Source organism: Mastomys coucha, unplaced genomic scaffold (genome assembly GCF_008632895.1).
Source record: "Mastomys coucha isolate ucsf_1 unplaced genomic scaffold, UCSF_Mcou_1 pScaffold12, whole genome shotgun sequence".
NCBI classification, from domain to species: domain Eukaryota; kingdom Metazoa; phylum Chordata; class Mammalia; order Rodentia; family Muridae; genus Mastomys; species Mastomys coucha.
The window spans coordinates 77,620,482-77,637,107 of record NW_022196894.1 but is presented as its reverse complement, the minus strand read 5'-3'; the positions used below and the strand labels follow the sequence as shown (position 1 = coordinate 77,637,107).

Sequence of the window (16,626 nt, the reverse complement as noted above, 5' to 3'; positions counted from 1 at the left end):
CTCAAGAAGAAGGAAGACCAAAAGGTGGACATTTCATTCCTTCGTAAAAGGGGGAACCAAATACCCATAGAAGGATTTGCAGAGATTATCTATGGAACAAAGACTGAAGGAAGGGCAACCCAGACTAAATATAGCTATCTCCTGAGTGGCTATGACAGTACCTGACTAATACAGATGTAGAGGCTCACAGACATCTATTGATCTGAGTACAGGGTCCCCAGTGAAGAAGTTTGAGAAAGGATCAATGGAGCTAAGGGGTTTGCAGCACCTTAGGACGAACAACAATATGAACTAACTAGTACCCTCAGAACTCCCAGGGTCTCAACCACCAACCAAGGACTGCATATGGAGGGGTCTGATTGTTCTGGCAACATGTGTATAGTAGAGGATTGCAATTTGATCATCAATAGGAGGAGAGGAGCTTGGCCCTGTGAAGGTTCTGTGCTCCAGTGTAGGGGAATGCCAGGGCCAAGAAGTGGGAGACGGTGGGGTGGCAGGCATGGGGAAGGGGGAGGCAACAGGGGTTTGTTTTTGTTGTTTTTGTTTGTTTCTTTGTTTTTTGGAGGGGAAACTGGGAATGGAGAAATTTACATGTAAATAAAGAAAATATCTAATAAAAAAAAAACAGAGGGAGATCTCTGAGTTCAAGGTCATCTGGGATTAAAGGCATGGTGGTACACACCTTTAATGTCGGCCACACCTTCTGCTGGAGACCTACATAAGAACATTGGAACAAGAAAGATTTACTCTCTCCCTTCTTTGCCTGCTTTGTTTGTGGGACTGAGCAACTGCTAGATCCTTGGACTTCCATTCACAGCTGCTGCTGACCATTGTTGGGAGTTGGACTGCAGACTGTAAGTCATCAACAAATTCCTGTACTATATAGAGACTACTCATAAGTTCTGTGACTCTAGAGAACCTTCACTAATACAGAGTGGATCTATGTGTGTGGGAGAGCATAAATATGAACAAAATACAATGTATGAAATCTCCAAGTTTTTATTTAATAATTAGTACTAGAGATGTCTATTATAATTAAATCAGTTGACTGGCTATGGTAATTTTTTAACTGTTTCCTCAAATATCAGGTTCAAGGAAGAAAATAATCTTTTTAAATAACATGATATAGGTAGCCTTTATTCTGAAACTGAAAATAAAACAATGGTGTTATGAGGATGATTCCTTGAAACCATCATACCTGTGACATTTATCTAAGTTGTTTTACTTAACATGTTGGGTGGTTAAACATTTAAGTAGTTCAGCTGATCTTTTTTTAAAAATTTGATGACTTGTTGCTTTGTTCTGTTTAAAAAAAAACTACTTCTTTTATAAAAATATCAGCAACCTAACATGCACATACTTTAGTTCTAAGCAAGTCTGGCATGTGTATGTATGTGCTTGTACCTAGTCACTTGTAAGTGCCGCTGTACATACATGTGTGTGTGTGTGTGTGTGTGTGTGTGTGAATGAATGTGGCAAACAGAAACCTATTCTGTTATCTTCTTTGATTGCTCTCCAATTTCTTTTCCCATTTATTTATTTATTTATTTAATTTTTTAAAACAGGTTCTCTTAATGAATCTGAAGGGCACAAATTATGATGGACTTGTTGGCTTAGTGAGCTCCAGGGATCTGTCTGTTTGGTGCCACCAACATAAGAAGGCCTAGGGTTACAAACTTGAGGTGCTATACTTTGTTTTTAAGTGTGGGTTTAGGAGGTCAAAACTCAGGTGGCTGTGCTTATTGCTCACTTTTCTGACATAGCTCTTTCCTTAGCCACCAAGACAGGTTTCTATATTATATACTAATCCAATTTTGTACAACAGTACATTTCTCACAATTAGATGTCAAAATGTTTATTCTAAGTGTATGCTATCCCTTCTATACATTAATGTCCCATCAACATTAAACATTGTGGGTGTTTTTAAAATAAAAGTAAATGTTAATTTCACATGTTTTTAAATGCAGCCTATGAACTACTATTACTTAAGAGATAACATAAAAGCAAGAATTCACATCTGGAAGACAAATAGGTCAGCTTTGTGGAGCATAGTAAAAATCTTGAGAGATCTGGGGAAAAACATCAAATAGGATAATTACCAATGTTATAAAGCTATAAATGACATTTTCATGTAAGGAACTTCTGTAAATTGGATCAAGATAAGCCTTTTGGTTATTGAGATGCTTAAGTGGAACTGTTTAGGAGAAATTCTTGCTTCTTATTCTGCACCTCTGCTTTATTCCTCCATTACAACGATTTTATAGTGAACATGCCTGCTTGTAAAGTAATTTTAGCAAATGTTTAAAAGTATCTTCCAGGCTGAGTGTATTAAGTTTTATATAAGCCATGTTTTCAATGTTCAGCTTTATTGCAACTATGTCCGTGGACCCTATAGTGTTTATGTAAGCTGCAGGCTACTGCCATCATCTTTAGAGCAGCTAGCCAACTGCTTTTATGTCTTTAAGATACTCTTACAGCTAAAATAACATTGGCAATAAGCACATGGGGAAATAAAGACACATTTCAGCATTGGACTTCCTGAAAATTCTGCAGATCTGATGGTTGAATAGGCCCATAAGTGCTTTGTAGTTTTGCACATAATCAAGATTGGGATTTCTTCTGAAACTTTTATCCTTAGAATGAGGTTATTTTCATGGAGGGAAGGGAACATGCTTTGATAAAACCCTATATGGCAAGGATTCAATCATTATGAGAGTACTTGGTCTTTGATTCTTCTTTTGGAGTGAAAAGAGCCCGGTTAATTTAAATGGTTCTAGTTTAGTGAAATTTTTGAATTGATTTTATGGGCTCTTCTTAGAATTCAAATGCAGTAAAAGTAATGTGCAATTTCTCACTTTTTTCCATTTCCTTCCTCTAAGCACTTGAAGTTATTGCTATTCTATAAGAAATCATCAAAATTTGAATTATCAGTGTTCTGATTTTAAAGTAAAGGTTCTTGGAAATAAAAAAAATAATAATCATAGTAATCTTAAGTACCAAATAAAATTTAGAAGGTCCAGTTAAAGGATTGTGCACATTTTTTTTGATTTACAATTTTTTTTCTATATACCTATGCATTTTACTTATGTTTAAGTACATTTATTTCTAATTAATAACATAAGGTTTTAAATATAATGCCTAGACTTATTCTCATTTACATTTTTGATTTCATCCAAATTACCAAAACTTTAGAAGACAATTTTTGTACTTATGAAACTTTTAGGTATAAATACAAAGATACTGTCTTTTTGTCCTGTTCACTAGCCAGTACAATAAAATCTATGCATCAATAGCTGAGAACATAGCAGCTGAGAGATCATTGTGTTCCATATTGTGTACAACTGCTTTATAATTATTTATGTATTTTTAAGTATTTGGAAAATGTAACATGTAATATTCTAGCTTTAAATTCCTGTTGAACTGCTATAAATGTGATTTCTACAATCTGGCAGGAAACAAGGTAAGAAATTATATAAAAATTAGAATAAATAACATGATAAATTATAAATTTTTAAGTATGTAGTATATGAACACTTCAACTTATATCTGTGAGATACAATCTATCCTTTGAAAAAAGGAAATAAAAAGTTTCTTTGTAGTTTCTTAAAGATAAAAGAATACTCTAGCAAAAGCATATTAAGGAAACATACTTATATTACTATTTTTTTATTGGAACCAAAGGATATTATTTATTTTAAGATTATTTTATTTTATTTTTACCTATATAGGTGTTCGACTGAGGAATCTGTATGAGTCGAGTGCCTGCCTAGTCCAAGAGAGAGCACTGGGTATCATGGCAGTGGAGTTATAAGCTGCTGTGATTTTTCTAATGTAGGTGCTAAAAAACAAATTGTGCAGCAGGAGGAAGTACATTTAGCATCTGAGCTATCTTTCAAAGTCTATGATTTGTCTTCCTTTTATATTTTCAATATTTAATAGAATAAATCTGAAACATTATTAAAGAGTATAATCTGTATAGAATATTGATTATATATTTTGCATATTTTCATTATGAGTTTTTAAAGATTAGTTTCATTTTTAAATATGCATGTAGTGTAAGTATATGTTATGGAACAGTTATATCTCCTGGCACTCAAAAATATTAAAAGCTTCACTACTTGATAATTTTCCAAATATGTCTTTTTTGTGTGTGAGTGTACTTCCTTAATGAGGAAACATTGTAAAGTGTTCTTGCCACTAAAAGATGTTTATCACTTTTAAGTAAAATACATAAAGGTCTAACATAGAGGAAAACTTAAGCAAATAAATCATAAAACAACTGCAAATAGAGAAAAAACATTTTAGTTGTGATCTGGACTCCTAAAAAAGCCAAGCTTATTTCAACGTAGCACTCTTTATCCAACACTCTGAAGCATCACTGCATATTCAGGATAGCATCATCTCAAACAGAATTGAAACCTTTTTCTCACCCTAATTTTCTGACTGTTTAAAAGAGAGAATGAAGCCATCCAATGACAATTCTGAAGAAAAGAGAAAGAAAAAACCACAATCTGTAAAAGAGACAAACGAGTAGGAAGAAACAAGAGTAGGCAGTGTGCATGGTGAAGTTTTACAGGGAAAATGGTTTCCCATTTGATTCTCATTAGTTCACAGGCTGGACTATGTTTGTATATGCTAATTTTACTGTATCTAGTGTTTATTCAAATCTTACTAAATCTATTGTTTTGTTATGTGACCCTCCTGGTTTAAGACCTGCCTCTGATAGCCACACCCCTCTGCCCATCTCCTGCTATTCGCCACGCCTCCAACTGCGTTCTAGTTACATTCAAAAGCTCCACCCCCACAGAGTAACAAGGAAGTCACTGATTGGACTATCACACGGACGTATTGTGGGGGGAGTGGTTTATGCCCCAGGTATTTTACCTGTTGAGGGAACAAAGGGGATTCATTAAATTCAAGATGGCTGAACGGGAAACTCTGCTGTCTAATTTTTACCCTTCCAAGCATGGGTAGGTATTTCTGTGGCCACTCTCTCATATCTCCTTCTATCTTTTCCTATCTATTTCTAAATTCATATTCCAGGTAACCTACTGTTTTTTACGTTGCTGCTGGACACTGACATTGTTATAGGGTGGTAGTCCCTTATATTATACAAAACACTTAAGTTAAGATGTACTAAATATATTTACACAGATTCTTAAAACTGGACTTGCCTGTGAAGGTGCCCTTCCCAGTGTGGAGATCCCTAAAGTCTAGAGGATGGATTGGTCAGGTTTCTTTGCTTCCTTGACTCCCTCCCTGCTTCATTCTATTTCCACATTTCTTTTCTTCTTGCTTATTCTCCAATCCCTTCTCTTCTTTTTCTATTTGTTGCAATTTGGAGTTTAACAACCTAGAGTTATTATTTTAAACTAGCATAAAATATACTAAGCTAATATTGGCAAACACACACACACACACACACACACAAGAAGAAAATGAACTTCTAAGAACTATAAAATTTAGGTTGTTGGTTGTTTGTTTTGGTTTTTCAAAACAGTGTAGTCCTACAAAACTGTGTAGTCCTGGCTGGTTTTGAGCTTGCTCTTGTAGATAAGGATGTCCTCATGCCTTCTCAATGCTGGGATTAAAGGCATGTGTCATCACAACCAGAATTAACTACAAATATATATCTACTTAGTTCCAAGCTTTTCCATACATCCTCAAATGAATGTGGACATATATGTAAAAATCAAGTCAATCTAGTCTTCTACGTTGTATGTTATTTTTCCAGTTTCACTTAACTCTTTTTTTTTTTGTGAGTGTTTGGTTAATTATAGTGCTTGGGTAAAACCCAGTTCATGTTCAATACTGGGAAAGTCATCTATCACTGAGTAACATTCCTTGCCCTCATTTCCTTCAAGGTAAAGACAATTCATATTCATATACCTCTCCTCAAAGAAGTGGCCAGGCTCTATTCATATTATTTCTGCTTATTTCAAATTGATATATTTTTTCCAATAATTCACTACATATACTCCCAGCTCTATAGTATTTTCCTCATAAATCTTTTGTAAATCACTCCAAATTTTTGTAAATCACTCCAAGTATTTCTTTTTTAAAAACTATTGTGCATTTTTACATTGATATTCATAAGGGAGATTGGTCAGAAGTTCCCTTTTTTGGTTGCATCCTTGTGTGGTTTAGGTATCAGAGTAATTGTGACTTCATAGAATGAACTAGGTAGTGTTCTTTCTGTTTCTGTTTTATGGAATAGTTTGAGGAATATCAGTATCAGGTCTTCTTTGAAGGTCTGGTAGAATCCTGCACTAAACTCATCTGGTTCTGGGCTTTTTGTGGTTGGGAGTATTTTAATGACTTCTTCTATTTCCCTGTGTAATACAGGCCTGTTTTGATAGTTTAACTTCTCTTGATTTAATTTTGGAATGTAGTATTGAAAGACTCCCAGAACTGGGGAGATCCTTACTCAAGTCTCGGGATGACGCGACCACCCAATGACTCACAAGAGAATGAACTTGCTGTAATCACATGAGGTTTATTCTAGATCTGGGGTCCAACTCATAGCCTGGCAGGCCAGAGGGGTTTGACCAGGAGCATGAGGAGTAAGGGGTATTTAAAAGGGAAAAACCACAAACTAGGGGGTTGAAAGCGTTACCAGGGAAACATAACAAGAGAACAATGGAAAATTCCAAAGGAACCCACTACCTAGCTGAGTCAGGTCACAAGGAAGTCATTCTGCATACTCATTGTCTAGAGGAATGTGGTTTGGTCAATATTATCTTCTTAATGGCTGACTGCTCCTAGGACTAATTAGATAACTTATATCCTGTTGTTTAGTCAATGCTATCTTTTTAATGGCTGACTGCTCCTAGGACTAATTAGATAACTTATATCCTGTTTCTGGAACTGACCACTCCACCTTGCTGGCTTGTGACAGAGACTTCCTATGCCTTTTTTAAGTAAAGGTTACACATAATACATACATTTCTATTAAATGCCCTCATTTTAAATTCTAAGATTCTCCAACCTTTCAGTATCTGTCTAGAAAAACCATCCATTTCATCTAGATTTTCCAGTTTTGTTGAGTTTAGACTTTTATAGTAGAATCTGATGATTTCTTGAATTTCCTCTGTTTGTGTTGTTATTTCTCCTTTTTCATTTCTGATTTTGTTAATTTGGATACTGACTCTGGGTCCTTTAGTTAGTTTGTCTAAGGATTTATCTATCTTGTTGATTCTCTCAAAAAACCAGCTTTTGGTTTTGTTGATTCTTTGTGTTGTTCTCTTTGTTTCTATTCATTGATTTCAGCCCTAAGTTTGACTGTTTCCTGCCTTCCACTCCTCCTGGGTGTGTTATTTCCTTTTGTTCTAGAGCTCTCAGGTATGCTGTTAAGTTGTTAGTGTAAGATCTTTCCAATTTCTTTACCAGGGAACTTAGTGCTATGAATTTTCCTCTTAGCATTGCTTTCATTGTGTGGCATAAATTTGGGTATGATGTGTCAACATTTTCATTAAATTCCAGGAAGTCTTTAATTTCTTTCTTCAGTTCTTCCCTAAGCAAGTTATCACTGACTAGAGAGTTGTTCAGTTTTCACCTGTATGTGGGCTTTCTGTTGTTTCTGCTGTTGTTGAAGATCAGCCTTAGACCATGGTAATCTGATAATATGCATGGGATTATTTCAATCATCTTGTATCTGTTGAGGGTTTTGTGACCAATTATATGGTCAATTTTGGAGAAAGTACCATGAGGTGCTGAGAAGAAGTTGTATTCCTTTGTTTTAAAGTGAAATATTCTGTAGATATCTGTTACCTCAATTTGGTTCATAACCTCTATTAGTTTTACTATGTCTCTGTTAAGTTTCTGTTTCAATGACCTGTCCATTGATAAGAGTACATTGTTGAAGTCTCCTATTATTTTTGTGTAGGGTTCAATGTGTGTGTTGAGCTTTAGTAAAGTTTCTTTTATGAATGTGGGTGCCCTTTCATTTGGAGCATTGATGTTTAGAATTGAGACTTTCTCTTGGTGGATTTGCTCTGTCATAAATATGAAGTATATACATTTGTGATACTCAATTTATGCTTACCATATCATTCACTTTATATGGAATAAAGCCTTAGACATATCATGAAAATGGATAATGTTCTTGCAAGAACATATTGCAAAGGTACTGGTGAAATTTCAGAAGTGTTAGAGGAAGTGAGGGATGTGAGTGGACTTCACAAAAAGTTCATGAGAGTCAGGCTTTGATACAGTTTTGGGTGTTCCTGAAGAATTTAAAGCAGAAATATAACAGAGTGAAATGTATCTGGGTCATTCATTATTCCTATTTGGTAATAGTAAGCTAGTATTCAAAACAGCCAAGCAAGCAAGACAAGATACAGTAGTCTGGAGTAAAGAGGATGCTAATTTAATTAGAAAGATAGTCCAGAGAGTAATAGAAATAGGTGATCCAATTTTGTTAGAAAGAGATTTCCGTAATTTAAAAACTTACATTTATATTTTTGTAGTCTTGCAAAATGTATGAACCTACTGTGATAAAGAAAATAGAGGTACTTGATCATTGTATAATAAAGAATCTGTAATGTCACCACAGTTAGTTTTTAGTGTACTTCTGGATCTCTAGGATCACCTCACCAAGTATATATTCCTGTGTTTCTATGGACATTAAAGTCTTACCCTGAAATGTTAGTATGTGAAATAAAATGTCACTCTCTTCCATTGTTTCATTCACCCCTACTTGGTTCACTGACTCACATTCAATACCTAATGTTCTGCTGTGGATTTTTTTATGTGTTGAATAAAGAAATCTTCACAAACATCAGTATTTTGGATGACATTTTACTTGACACCCTTCAACATTTTTGAAGTATCAGGTAAGCATCATGATGGGGAGAAAAGAGCTATTGATTTATTTGAAAATGATGACAATAACACAAGAGTCAGAAAGAAATACCTAGTGTGCCTTGAATTAATACCATCCCTAGACATAATGTCTTAGAAAAATGAATGCAAAACCTAATATATCAATTTACAATCAGTTCTTTATTAATATTTTGCATATTCATTATATTAGGGTTCTTGGAATGAATAATATCTATAGAATGTGTATTATTACTAAATTTATTAGAATTACATTAGATTTCATATTATATATTAATAATAATTTATTACTATTGCTATTGTTATTGTTATTATTATTATGCCAAGCCCAGTGTGGCCCTGGTAGGCTGGTGGTGGTTCCCTCCCCTGGGACAGGGTTCTAATGTGAGCCTCCACTCATTTCAATGGCTGCTGTGGGCATAAGGCTTGTTTATAATAATGTTTATATAATAATGCACTTATGTTCACATGCATCCGAGGAATGTCCTCCCTGTTAACATTAATAACTCCATGATAATCTGAGACAGCATGAGTCCAGGAGGAGAAAATGTGGCTAATTTCTCAGCAAAATCATAAACCCTGCGTGGGACCTTCAGGACAGCCCTTAAGGCTATGTGAAGGAGTTCTAAATACATGAGTTCAAAACATGTAATTTCTCAAATATGCAAAAAGATAAGGATGCAATATGAATTATCAGGGGCTTCTTGAATCTAAAGGAACAAAGGTAGCTACACTATGAGCCAGCTTGTCAGAAAGATACAAAGGCAGGCAGATAAAAAGGCAGGCAAATTCCTGAGACCAATGTCAGCCTGAAACAGAGGGAGCTTAGGCCCAGTGTGGTAGAAATGGTAATTTCACAGCAGGGTTCCACCCAACTAACATATAGTCTGTGCTTAACAAAGGCAGACAGATCTCTGAATTCTTTTGCAAGGTTAAGAAAAAATGTATGCTTGCTCTCTCTTAAGAATCAAAAGGCTGGGGTCACAAGATGCTGATTCATAAGATAATCAAAAGGAAACCTGAGGCAAATAACTAGATTAATATAAAACATAAAAGACTGGCTGTCTTCTCATTGGAGAAGTTAAGAATGATATACACCCTGTCTTTGAGGCTGAACGCTCTAACAGTCCCAGTCTGGGGCTGAAAGCCTGAAGATTTTCCGGAGAGCCACTGGTATTTAGTCCATGTCCAAAAGCAAAAGAAGCCTATGTCTGTGAATGATGGCAGAAGTCAAAGCAGCTGCACCAGAAGCACTAGAGAAAACAGCACGAGTGACACAGAGCTGGTGAACTCAGAACAGTGACAACTTCTTAATAATGAGTGAGCCTGAAACACAATGTTCCCAGTAATCCAGTCAAGATGTCAACCAAAGTCAACCATCACACAGAACTCCTGAGTCTCTGTGGTGATACCAAGGAATACCTGGGCTTTGAGGCATCACTGGCATTGGAAATTTTGAGACTACCCTTTGATGAGCAATAAGTTCTCATTGTTTCAAGAAAAATGAGGCACATTCTTTAAAACTCAACATTAGTTTTTAGGAATCCACTGTTTATTGTTCTGAAAAAGAAGTATTTCAGGCTAAGCAGACTGAAAATGAATGGTACTTTTCTCAAAACATTATCATACATCCATTTAAGGATTCTGTTTTCTTTTATAAAATGTTTTTACTAGCATGTGTATTATGTATAATTATGTCATCATAATGTCTTTATGAATACAAATGGTTAATATTTTCAACTCCCTTGTTGTACCCTTCCCCCAGCCTTGAGCAGGCTAAATAGACCTTAAGTGTTTGCCACAGTCAGACCTTAATGACACAGGTGGAGTCAATTTCCTACAGAAGTAGATTGCCTGCTGAGCTTGCTTTGCAACATAAGTCAGCTGAAACCAAGGATGGGTCTGTGGGCTCTCCCTATATAAATGCAGTGCTGACTATTAAACTTTGAGCCTTGATCAGAAACTTCTGTCTTGGCTTCATCTTTCTCTCTCACCTTGTCCTTTTGCATTTCCAGCCTCCTGTTCAGGTACCCAGTACATTCATGGCTGCTGGACAGCTACAGGTAGCACCCAAATGAGGGGCTTGAAAACATGGGACCCACTGAGAAATGCTGCCTTGGGTGGAGCTCCACAGAAAACAGAAGAAAAGTAACAGTATCCTGCATGGTGGTGAGCAACAAACAGCATTAATGCTAGTACTAACCATAATTTTTATTTTTTTGGAGGCTATTGTTGCAGGAGGTGCATTAAGAGAGGATACAGGATAGGTTGAAAGGTGTTGATTCGATGTGGATCACCTATGGGGTGACAGCCCAACGGGACAGGAGAATTCGATAAAGGCATTTGTCTGCAGCCAAGAGCTGCATCAGGCAAGAGGAGCAGAGTTTAAAATTAAATTAAACTTAAAAGGAAGAAGAAGAAGAAGAAGAAGAAGAAGAAGAAGAAGAAGAAGAAGAAGAAGAAGAAGAAGAAGAAGAAGAAGAAGAAGAAGAAACAGCGCAGTGGTGGTGCATGCTTCTAATCCCAGCATTTAGGAAGCAGAGTCAGGTGGATTTCTGAGTTCAAGGCCAGGCTGGTCTACAGAGTGAGGTCCAGGACAGCCAAGGATATACAGAGAAACCCTGTCTCAAAAAAATAAATAAATAAAAAAAAAGGGAAAGAAAGAAAGAAAGAAAAGAAAGAAATGAAAAGATGTTAGAAAAATTCTTAGCTCAGGTATATTTATGCTGTGCATGGTTCTCAGAAATAGAAAAGGTAAACATGAGAAAGAGAGAGAGAATAGGTTTCAGAAAAACAGTTGGCCCCTGTCTGGACACTTTAGCAAAAGAGAAGGAAAATGGATATAAGCTATTTTAGAGCTCTCCTAGGGACAGGAGGAGAAGGAGAGACATCCTGCTTCCTCTCTGGCTTCTACTGGAGATATTCTTAGTTCAGGTTCAAGTTCTCTTCCCTCTTTGTCTACTGTCTGTCCGTGGTACACTAAACTGTCCATGTGTGTCAATTTATATCTGTTTTTGTTCCATCCTTTGAATGATTGTTGTACTGTGTTTCATGTTGAAAAGAAAAAAAAAAAAACGGTTAAAACTTTATCTGCTGGCTATTCACCCCTTGACTTAGTTTAACTTGTTTAAAAGGCAATCTCAATTTGCACAGCAGAAACTGCTAAGTTACTCCACACTGTAGCTAGGAGTCAAGCACATCTGGAGAAGCCCTGCCAGTAGCCGATTGTCTGCAAAACCTACTCTTAAAGCAGCCAGCAGCTTCTCAAGTTCTATGGCAAGTAAGCTGATGGCTGTTTTTTCCTAGAAAAATCTCTGCAATTGTGTTTATTGGGTTCAGAAAGTGACAAAGTGCTTTTTCTGTTAAAATTATAGCTAGAAAAGATAAGAAAATTTTGTTTGGTCTAAATATATAAGATGTCTGTAACCACTGGTATAAACCTGGTGGCCAGAATTTGTGTTTGATCCTTGCCAATTAGCTGAATTAAACACCTGAGACATCCCCAAAGACAACTTCAATTTCTAATTATAATCTTGTTGCTTTTAACTTTTGGACCTTGTATCTTAAATGGATTGGCTATCTTCATACAGGATCACTTTTAGCAAGCTCCAGGTATTCGCCATGGCAGGTATTCATTGCTATGAAGAAATGCATTGAGTGCATGTTTATATGTCTGTGTGCCTTTGGTCTGAATGGGAAAGAGTATGCTTTTGAAGGCTGATGGCCAGAGACAGGTAACTGAATTCTTGAGCTACTGTTGACATGACCTAATCTAGACACATACATCAAAAAGCTCTGTATGTGGTCCACTTTGGGTAAGAAGGAGTAATATAGACAGAGACCTAAGACAGGCACGAATGACTAGCCACTCTATACCCTAGACAGGGTTTATGGATAACAAGTAAATCTTGTGTCTCCATACATCTTCTGATAACTGTTCATCTTTAAAAGACAAAAAAAAAAAAAAAAAAGTATTCCGAGCTTCTGGGCTAATATCCACTTATCAGTGAGTGCATACCATGTGTGTACTTTTGTGATTGGGTTACCTCACTCAGGATGATATTCTCCAGGTCCATCCATTTCCCTAAGAAATTCATAAATTCATTGTTTTTAATAGCTGAATAGTACTACTCCATTGTGTAGATGTACCACATTTTCTGTATCTATTTCTCTGTTGAGTGACATCTGGGTTCTTTCCAGCTTCTGGCTATTATAAATGAGGCTGCTATGAATATAGTGGAGCAGGTGTCCTTATTACATGTTGGAGGGAGGTATAGGCAGTAAATTATCCCATCTAGACAAGCAACTACTTTCCAGTAACATTATCCACTAGAAACATAGTTACTGTATTGACACTATTATAGTATTATGATATAGAAATGAACTCTAAATTATTGTAGCTGAAATTCATGGATATTTAATCTTAATGATAACAGATACAGTTATAGGATCTATCCTTAGATTTTTTGACTAGTTAGAATAAAAATCTACAATTTTAAAATGAAAAATATGATGCAAATTATTTTATCTGTAATCACTAGATTTATTTCCTTATATTTTATGAATGTTTTAATCTTAATATAGCTCTATTAATTATAGTATTAATAAATTTGGTAGACTATATATGTACACTGAAAAGTAGTTTGTATTTAATATTTTAGTAATATACAATATTCTTTATGTCCACTCTCTTTCCCACCTCATCTACTCACCAATCTTTCACCAGAGTATTGCAGAACCCATCTACTATTTTCTTCTAAGTTCTGTGTCAAATTACTAATTTGTGGTTTAATATAGAACCTAATTTTTTTTTCAAATAAGTGACTTCATTTTTGTGACTGCAGAGTTTGTATACATATATTATGTTCACAGTACTGCTCTGGAAATATTTCTCTGTAAATATTCAATTGAAACATCCACCCTTTTTCTGTTCTTTATTGTGCCAATTACTAGCTTTTTTTGACTTATAATGTTATTATTTGAATTCTTGCCCCTGTAGGCATACAATTTTCTTCTCCCCTCAAAGTCAACTGACCTTATTTTGGTGCACAATTTCATTGAGGATACACTTTTATAATTTGATTGTTCTCACCATTCTAGTGCCTTAACTTAATTACATCTTTTGCAATATAAAGTGTTGACATGTTACACGGAGCTACTTTTTAAAAAGTGTTTGTAATTGAAATATGATTATATCAGTCTGATCCATTCCTTCCTAAAGGTTTTCTCAAGTTCATTCTCCTCAAACCAGAACCCACTCTTCAATTGATTAGCCTCTTTTTCTTTGATTATTATATATTGAGATTTGCCTATAGGAATTGTCACCAAGACTTCAGAAATTTAAAAAAACAAATCAAGCTTTCACCTATTTGCTTTGTCATCCTTCTATCAGAACTAGATGAAAAGTCTCTATTACTGAAGAAACCACAGTCTATTTCTGCAAGACATAGGAAAAACCAAGTTGAAATTGAGATCTAAGCATCCCTGCTGGTTAGATATCAAGTTCCTGAAGGTGTTTCAGAGGCTGTGAGAAACAAAAGGCATTGAGAATCTCATGCAGAATGAATCCTATAAACCACCACTTGACCCTTCCAGGAAAGCTGTACCCACATGTGTTAAAGTGCTGTGTCAGACATACCACTCTGTTTGGATTTGAGTTCTGCCTTATGGTAGTTAACTCATTCTTGATGTGTGCAAACCTGATCAACAATCAATCCCACAGGAAGTCATAAACCCTGTCTGTAGCAGCTCTATCTCTGCTGTGGGGCTGCCACTTTGATCTCTCTGGTCACAGTGCACCCCTGTGGGGGACCACCATGCCAGTCACTGGGTGGCGAGGGGGAAAAAATGGGAGGGTAGAATAACCTATAATCGGCCAGAGTTCCTGTGCTCTGGACAGCAGCAGGTATAGGTGTCTACCTGTACACTCCACTCTACCAGGGGTTAACATCTAGGTCCTAGTCCACGGGAGCAAAGACAATGAGACAGCTGCAAGGGGTCCCTGGCCTCCAGAAAAGCCAGGGACTTAAGCACCAACCTCTTTGACATTGCAAACACCTCTGGATGTCTTGGAGGGGCTAAGAATGAGGCGCGAAGGGGGCAGGAAAGTTGCTGGTCAGGGTCTGTTGCAGATGCTGGGGTTGCATGACATGTTAGTTTAAAGGAAGCAATGCATAATTGTAAGATATTTTATTATAGAAAAGATAAAAGAAGCCGCAATGACCACATGGAGAGACAGAGAAAGGAGAAGGAGAGGAGAGGAGGAGAAGAGAGAGAGGGCAAGAGAGGAAGAGAGCAGGAGAGCAAGAGAGAGTAAGAGGGGGAGAGCAAGAGATCAAGAGAGAAAGCAAGAGGGGAGGGGGCAAACTGCCCCTTATATTGTGAGGTAGGACTGTCTGTCTGTGGGACGGGGGATACCTGGCTGTGGTCAGAAGACTGGGGGTAGGGTCCAACTAGAATGATGGGAGCTTAGGGCATTGTCTATGTGACAGAAAACATATCTCTTCTGGGGGCTGTGGTGGGGGGATTGCAACTGAAACAGGAGCCAGGGTCCCAGGAGACATGGCTGAATGAGCTCCTTCTGTCCCTTGCAGGCAGAAATTATCACCCACCAGGTCATCAGGTTTCTAGAGCTGTACTTGACCAGGACCAGGTTGCCTTAATAGACCATTGCTCCACAAAAGCCTATGAGAAAAATTACTGCTGCTGTCTTGCAAACTAATATAAGTTCAACTTTTTTAATGAATTGTCTCTTTTTATACCCTAAACAAGGCTAATCTAACTTCTGTTCAGAGAACGCCTCTTTTTTTTTGACAGTAAGCAATGTATAAAAACAGAGACTAATTTCTTCATAGGATTAAAAGGATAAGTGAATATTAAATACTTATTTATAAGTAATTTATATTCCGTTCTCTAAAACTCTGGAACCATTGGGCAACTGTGGAAAGAGTTAATTCAAGTGTAAGAAGATAAGGGGAAAATGTAGTGAAATCCCATCTGCTAGACACAACACAGCTCATAGAAGCATGAACTCAGCAGTTGAGATTGCTTTCACTGGGCACATACAAGAGGGTTTTTCAACAGTCAGTCATGGAAAAGTGAGGGGCTACTGGAAACTCTCCTTTTTTTTTTTTTTTTTTTTGGTTTTTCGAGACAGGGTTTCTCTGTGTTGCCCTGGCTGTCCTGGAACTCACTCTGTAGACCAGGCTGGCCTCGAACTCAGAAATCCGCCTGCCTCTGCCTCCCAAGTGCTGGGATTAAAGGCGTGCGCCACCACCGCCCGGCGGAAACTCTCCTTTTAATGTTCAACTATCAATTGGTGTTGGACTTTGAGATGGTGGGAGCCATTATCTTCAGTTCCCTAGCCACATGTGAACCAACCATTCTCATTAGATAGTTATTATATCTTGGTCATACAGATGGATGTTTTCAAACCAAGAGAAACATAACAAGAAGTCATGAGTGGGAAGAATATTTTAATAGGTAAGAGATGAGGTAGATAGGAGAGGAAAGAAGAAGAGAAAAAGTAGAGGTAAAAGCAATCAATGTTTTGTATACATTGTATACATACATTTTGTATGGAACTGTCAAAAATGTAAATAATAAAATTCATAATTCCTATGGGATTTTTCTTCTTCTTCCCTACATCTTCTTTCACCCCTCTCTCATCTATCTCTTCTCTCCTCTCTCTCTCTCTCTCTCTCTCTCTTGCTCTCTCTCTCTCTCTCTGTCTCTCTCTGTCTGTCTCTGTCTCTGTCTCTCTCTGTCTCTCTGTCTCTCTGTCTC

General features: G+C 36.7%; 1 long non-coding RNA gene across 1 annotated transcript in view; it reads left to right on the top strand.

The window, feature by feature from the left end:
- Nucleotides 1-8,763: 8,763 nt before the first annotated feature.
- LOC116086516 overlaps nucleotides 8,764-16,626 on the top strand; it is a 36,906-nt gene continuing 29,043 nt past the window's right edge. The window contains exons 1-2 of the long non-coding RNA XR_004116973.1: nucleotides 8,764-8,834; nucleotides 10,857-11,010. This is a non-coding gene — a long non-coding RNA (uncharacterized LOC116086516). The remainder of the gene's footprint in view (nucleotides 8,835-10,856; nucleotides 11,011-16,626) is intronic.